At 38.2% G+C, this 7,022-nt stretch overlaps 1 long non-coding RNA gene across 1 annotated transcript; it reads left to right on the top strand.

Moving 5' to 3' along the window:
* The first annotated feature begins 2,839 nt into the window (after window positions 1–2,839).
* On the top strand, window positions 2,840–5,144 carry LOC115556888 (uncharacterized). Its single transcript, XR_003979136.1, has 4 exons — window positions 2,840–2,967; window positions 4,245–4,336; window positions 4,647–4,685; window positions 5,067–5,144. It is a non-coding gene; the product is annotated as an uncharacterized LOC115556888 (long non-coding RNA).
* The last annotated feature ends 1,878 nt before the right edge of the window (window positions 5,145–7,022 follow it).

Below are 7,022 nucleotides of genomic sequence, written 5' to 3'. Positions count from 1 at the left end.
TTTGCTTCCATTACATGACACACAGGTGAGTGATTTATCCAAGTTAAAACTTGACTATAAAATGAACCCTCTCGTGTTTTATCGGCACAACACTATATAGACATTTTAATTTGAAACATGTACAGTCTGCATTTAAGTTTAACAAAGAGAAAAGGAGAGGCTCACAGACTACCTTAAATTATTTAAAATGAAAAAATCTTTTAAATAGCACTTTCATTATAATTCCATTGTAAATATGATTTTTGTTTTTTCTGACTCCGATTTATTTGTGATTTCACTGTTCAGGCAGAAGACGAAGCCGCCATCAAAGAATCGATTGAGGACACCACGGTGGGAATATTTGTCGTGAAAAATGATGCAACCAGTGGTCCAGAGGACGTGGGGATTGTCCTGGAAGGCCTGCAGATAATGCAAGGACTGGACAACACTGCATTAGCTGCTGCCATATTGTTTGGCCTAATGTATGTATTGAACCTCAACTACCCTCCTGAGCTAAAGAACATGTTTGAAGTGCGCCAAAAAGTTGTGATGGAGCTGGACGGCACCACGCTCTCAAAGAAAGCCCAAGTTCTCAAAAACAGACTGAGTGAGCTGTTGTCCTAACCCTGCTCATTGACTTGATTCTGGACTGTACACATGCAACTTTGCGGTTCTTTGTTCTTGTTCTTGCAGTATTTACATACAGCATGTCTACTGTATTATCAAATGAATGTTTTCTCTGGAGCTCATGCGTTCCCAAAATGTGACTCGGATTTGCTGTTTTCTCTTAAAGTAATAGAGCTGCTGAATGAGCAGTTGCCATGGACTATGTTTGCTCTGTGAATGCACTTGTCTTTTGACATGCACTCATGCAGCTTTAGTTTTTCCTTCATTCTTTTGGCAGTACTTAGATTCTTGGAAGAATTACATTTTTCGTAGTATTAATGATGTTTGTCTAGGTCTACTCATTGTTTGTTGTGCGGTGATTCATTCAAAACACTGGCAGTACTTTTTTATTTTATTATTTTATTAGAATTTTATGCAAAGTAAAAAAAAACATAATGCAACCTAACATGTTTTGGGATTTCAGTGTTAAAAATGTCTAGTGTTTTCCAAAAATGTCCAAACTATTGCTATTTGAAGGTGGAGTCAGCGATTAAGGGGAATTCTTGTTGTCAAAATCAGTGAATATCTCATGATGCACTACCTGTCCGTACTTATGTGCTATAAATCCTTTGTTAGTGCTCAGCCTCTGTAAACCAAGGACCTATGGACATGCAATTTGTAGGCAGGACAAGCATTCTCCAGAGTCAGCTCTAAGTTTTACATGCCTAACACTGGCTGTGCTATTTTATTTTATTTCATTTTAATCGACCAAAGTAATGGGATTTCAGTGTTAAATGTTGTATTGGGATTTCAAGCTTTGGGATTTCAGTGTTAAATGTAGTATTTGAAAGAAATACAATAGAAAGTTGGTTATTTGTGCCTTATTTAGCCTCATACTTACTTGAGCAGTAAGTATGAGACTAAACATTTAGTCTCATACTTTTTCAACTTTTTTTTTACATGTTTTGAAAGATGAATCACATTATTTTCTGTCCATATACTGTTATATTACATCAAATATAAATTATTTTACAACCTTTTTCCATTAAAAACCAGCTAAGAACAGCAAATTTCTGTCCATTTAATCAGTATTATTCGTAATACAACATTTATTTACCATATTTCTAGGTAATTTCATCGTTTTAAAATGTGAATGTTTCTAATTAAACATTAAAAACAACATGAAAATAAGGCAAAATCTTGTTAAAATTACAACTTTAAACTGTTTTAAAATGTGAATGTTTCTAATTAAACATTAAAAATAACATGAAAATAAGGCAAAATCTTGTTAAAATTACAACTTTAAACTGTTTTAAAATGTGAATGTTTCTAATTAAACATTAAAAACAACATGAAAATAAGGCAAAATCTTGTTAAAATTACAACTTTAAACTGTATTTTAATTATGGAAATTAACCGTATTTTTACGAGAATGAAATTATCTGTTATTTCACAGTATTTTTCTGGCACCCCAGCTGCCAGAATATTACCGTTTTTTTACGTTGTTTTTTTTTACAGTGCACTGTAAAAAAAAGTTGTAATATAACAGAATTTTACTGTTTATTTTACAGATTTTGTCTGTATTTTTAAAATACCATTTAATTTACAAAAAGAGACTGTTATTTTACATGTCAAATGTAAAATAACATGAAATCACTGTAACTGTGAAAACACACAATATTCCTGTTCTTTTACAAAAAAAAACTATTAGAAATCCATATATTTATTGTTAAAATACGTTCACAAATATATCGTAATTTCACAAATATTTGTCTTTTATTTAAGGGAATAAACCGTCAAATTCAGCTTTAATACTCTAAAAAAAGTAAAAACTAATTTAAAGTTACTAAGAAATTAAAAGTAAAATAACTATTTCATTATTAATGTTACTATAATTTCTTTGTTAATTGAAAATGTGTTAATTGATATAACCACATAAACTAAATGCTTTTCATCTGTTTCCTTAACCTACCACTTCAAAGCATTACATTCTGCCAATGTTTTGGATGTATGGTTACTTGACCCAGGTTATGGAAACCTTTGATAGAGTATGGATTAATTTCAGTGAGGTTGAATGTAAGTTTTTAATCCATGTATGGTGACTTGACCAAGTTATGGATGCCTTGAATAGAAATGTTACTGTTATCAAACAAACTGTATACAAAACGTTTGATTTATGTTTCTCATCAAAACATATATAAATCATGTAGAACTCTTACAGCTTTGAGGGATGTTACATCTATACGTTTCAGTCATTTTAAGAAGTAAGAAATAAGTTATGTTTTGTCTGGAACACTATGAACGCGTCATCAACCACGTGGTGAAGAAGAACGTTGCCATTTTGTGTTGAATGCGTGTGGACCTGGGGAGATATCTTTCAAGGTAATTAAATCTTACCAAATATGTCACTGTTAGAGTCAGTCACTCTAAAATACTAGTTTTAATTAATTAAGGTTAATAATTTGCTCGTAAGGTTGAGCAACATGTTTATGTCAAGGTATTTTTTGATAGTTTATACTAATGTGTTAAAGTTCGCTGTGGTTACTATTCGCTGGCGTTAGCTAGCTAGGCCTAAACAACTTTAATTTAGCTCATGACTCATTCACGAATTTAGGGAATAAAGCATGTTTTTCTATCGTGTGAAAGCGTAGTTGACTTTCCTTAGAACTATGCAGTTAATTGGTGTAATTCGCTGGGGGGAGGGGGAGTTACTAACTGCATGCTTAAGCAACTCAAAATGTTGGCGCATTTTTTGGGATATATTCACTATACCACGGTGGGGAAAGTCGTTGGTAATGTCTTTATTTGTTATGCTGCTATGCCCGGTAAAACGTAAAAACGTGTGAGTATATTAATTGGGCCAGTGAGAATTTTGATGGTCCTGTCTGTAGCCGAGGGCTCTGTAGGCGTCACGTACACGCGGCAATGGCAGCTAGCGTTTAGCATTAGGCTAATATTAGCATCGCTGGGTAGCAAAGGCATTCATAGTTTAAGCGGTTTGGTCTTTACCAGCTATACCTAGCCTTCCCCAGTCATTGTAACGGACTGGGTATTATGTAATGTTGTGTTATGTGTTTTCCTCTGTTAAAATAGTTTGTTTATTTCCATTTCACGGGGTTGAGTTGTTGGGATTCCAGAGAGTTGGTGGATATGTCATAGGCTGTAGGGTCGTGATTGGCTGAGAACCAGGAAACGTTATCGTTGTTCTGGGGAGAGAGCTAGGCTAAAGTGCGATGCTAATATTGGCCTAATGCTAAACGCTAGCTCCTATTGCCGAGTTTTCGTGACGCCTACGGAGCCCTCGGCTATAGACAGACCGTCGCCGTTCTCACTGACCCAACAGTTTATTCGATGTAGTTGCTTTTGCGTTGGCTACAGCCCACAGTAGCCTGTGTATTAATTGGGAAATAAATCGCCAGAAAACCCCAGTTCCGTCTCGTGGCATTTTTACAGAGGGACGCTACAATGTAATGTTTTCATTTCATTTTGTTGTGTTAAGAATGTATTATTTTTTAAGGTCTTGATGTCTAATTACCTTAATAGAGCCATATTAAAATGAGAAATGAGGGAGATTTTTATTTAACTGTTGTATGGAAATGTTTATTTAAGGGTAAACTTGTTCTGTAGAAACTGTTTGAATCACAAAATATTTGTTTTAGTTTTTTCTGTAGGTATAGGTAATTGGTGTTGAGACAGTTGGGTTGAGACGGGCTTCTGCTTCAAGCATTGTTCCTAAGGCTCTGTAGAAATTGTGAGTATTTAAATGCTTTATTTGATTCACTTGACTTATTTAAACTTAATAGTATTAAAATGTTGCTGTCAATTTATGACAATTAATCTTAATATTTTGGTACTGTGTGATAACATTAGCCTGCAGTAATATACTTTCCTGTGTGATTTATTAGGTCCCCATTCAACAGTTTAAAAGCACCATGAACAATGAATTGCATAAACTACAATAAAGAGTAACTGTGAAGCATGTTGACCTATTCTTTTAGGAAAGCTATATGGATGTATTTGGTTGGCTGGCCTAACATTTTTCCCTCTTTCTCTCTTTCCAGTGATATGGCAGTGTAAGGGGTGTTCCGTTGCAGTAGCTAGTAGGTCTTTACTTCTTAATCATTATAAGCTCAAGCATCCACATTTTGGGCGCACCATCCACTATCCATGTACATTTAAGACTTGGAATGCCTTAATTGTACACCAAAGTAGAGTTCATTCAACACAAGTTAGTCGGACTCCAAAAGAGTTGGTTACTTTCAGCTGTCACTTATGTAGATGCAAATGTCTATCTAATGAAAGGGAATACTTTATTAATATCAACATACATCTGAGGAGAAATGAAATTGTCTCTGACATGTTTGTTGGCTGTACTTTTCAAACCAATATTTATGGAACGTTTATGTCTCATAAGAGAAGCCGACACACACCTCATAACCTAACTGATTTTATTCCTGGTATTGTGTTAACGACTACATTAGCATCACCATCATTACATGATTCTTCAGCTGATTGCCAGGATGAGGAGTTTGTGGAAGAGGAAGTTTCTGTTGCACCCGGTTTGGAAGACCAATACAGACCAATTTATATATTTTAAGTATAAGATCATTAGAAAATGAAGTAATCAAATGATTGTCTTATTTTTATTTTCAGATAAATGCAGAATTTAAGCGCATTACCACCATGCCCCTGCAATCCAGATTTCTGACACAGCTGGATGTAAGATCTGACAAACTTCTAAAGCTGTTCGAAAAACGAGGAGGACAGATAGGCAAGCGTCTTGAGAGAACTTTGGCCCCCATGACTCAAGTAAGAATGAATTTTTGGGAAATAAAATACTGAATTTACAGAGAAATTTGATAGAGGAAAAAGGATTCCAAACAAATGTCTTTCTCTTCTAATCTACATGACCTAGGAAGATTACGTTGATGCAGGGCGGGAATGTGTTCTCAAGTGGCTGTGTGTGTACCTCAACGAAGACCCAGCAAATCTTGTCAGGGAGTTCGTGGTGAGTGAAGTTATTTTACCGATTTTGATATTTTTTTGAACACCAAAATGCACATGTGCGTTACGTGTTACATAAGGCTCCAGACATGGCTGTGCTGGTCACCTGTGGTCCGCCAGTAGAAACATTTATTCGGACGTCGGGTTACATGTCTGTTTTGAAATCCACTTCCCTCACTCCTGCGGCAGGAAGGTGGAGGCCTCCCGTGGGAGGAAGAGAGTTTGTTACTCAGCTGTTTAGTCATAAAACGGTGAGAGTTTGAGGTAGAGTCGGCATCTGTACAGAATGGTGTTGTTTTTTTTATTCCCTTGCGGTGACTAATGAGGATATTTTACAGAGCGTTTTCTGGTTACGATCTGCGAATAATTCAGCACTGAAAAGAAACAAGGGTGAGATGTTGTGCGCACAACACTCTCCGGCGGATCAATTCGCACGCCCGAACACTTCCGTAATTGCACATCAAGTAAGTATTTAACGTTACTGAACGTCCTTCGTTTCCTGTTACTTCATGGAAAAAACACGGAGACGGACGAAAAAATGCAACATTCAACAAAAAACAGACCGGGAGTTTATGATCTGTAAACTGCAATGCACGTCTGTGTCCTTAGGAATCAACAGAGAGAGCGAAGAAAAATAATTAGAGCAATTCCCCTGGAAGAACAAAACATTCTATCCGAGAGAGGGCCCTCGTATAGACATCTGGGGAACAGGTGTAGGTCCTCTCATCGCCCTCCACGTTCCCCCTAATTTCCTCCTTCAATTCCCCACAAAAAGTGAGAGTTACATTAAGTGGTTGTTGGTTTGCATCCCTGGACCCGGGGGGCGTTGGAGGAGCCTGGAGAGGATTCTGGGGGTCAATCGACCAGCCTCGTGTCTCTCTGTCCGGGTCTCCTCGGGAGAGGGGCGCACGCATACGGCGGGGGCCAGGTACGAAGGAAGGGAGAGGGCGAGCAGGAGGACAACTGTTAAACGTCTGAGCCAAAGAGTGAGCTGGTCTCCGGCCCGTTCGCTTTGAAACCAGATGAACCTCGGCTGTGGCCCCCCAAGTCATTTCACCTTCAAAGGTAATTAACACATGGCTTTTGTTTGGGCCCCCCCCCCCCCCCCTGCACCCCATCCCCGATGAGGCCCAGATTATGTAGGTGCAGATGGTCAGAGGCTTGGGTGCGTGGGTGGGGGGCGTGGGTGGGGGGCACTGGACCTCAGATGCCGAGAGCAAGGTGTGCCGGGATACGCTTTCATGTCAGCAGGATGTGCTTGACCTCTGGCCCCCCTTGACCTCAAATCGAGGCTGTCAACGCCACTTCCGTGAGCGCCCCTGTAAAGATTAACATGTGGACATTGGGGGGGGGGGGGGGGTGTACCCTAGTTTGAGGAGCCCATGGACCGCAACATTGGATAATTCATCAAACGTATCAGCGGGGTCGGGGCT

Source organism: Gadus morhua, chromosome 2, assembly GCF_902167405.1.
Source record: "Gadus morhua chromosome 2, gadMor3.0, whole genome shotgun sequence".
Classification (NCBI taxonomy): domain Eukaryota; kingdom Metazoa; phylum Chordata; class Actinopteri; order Gadiformes; family Gadidae; genus Gadus; species Gadus morhua.
This window is presented reverse-complemented; position numbering and strand designations above follow the sequence as displayed.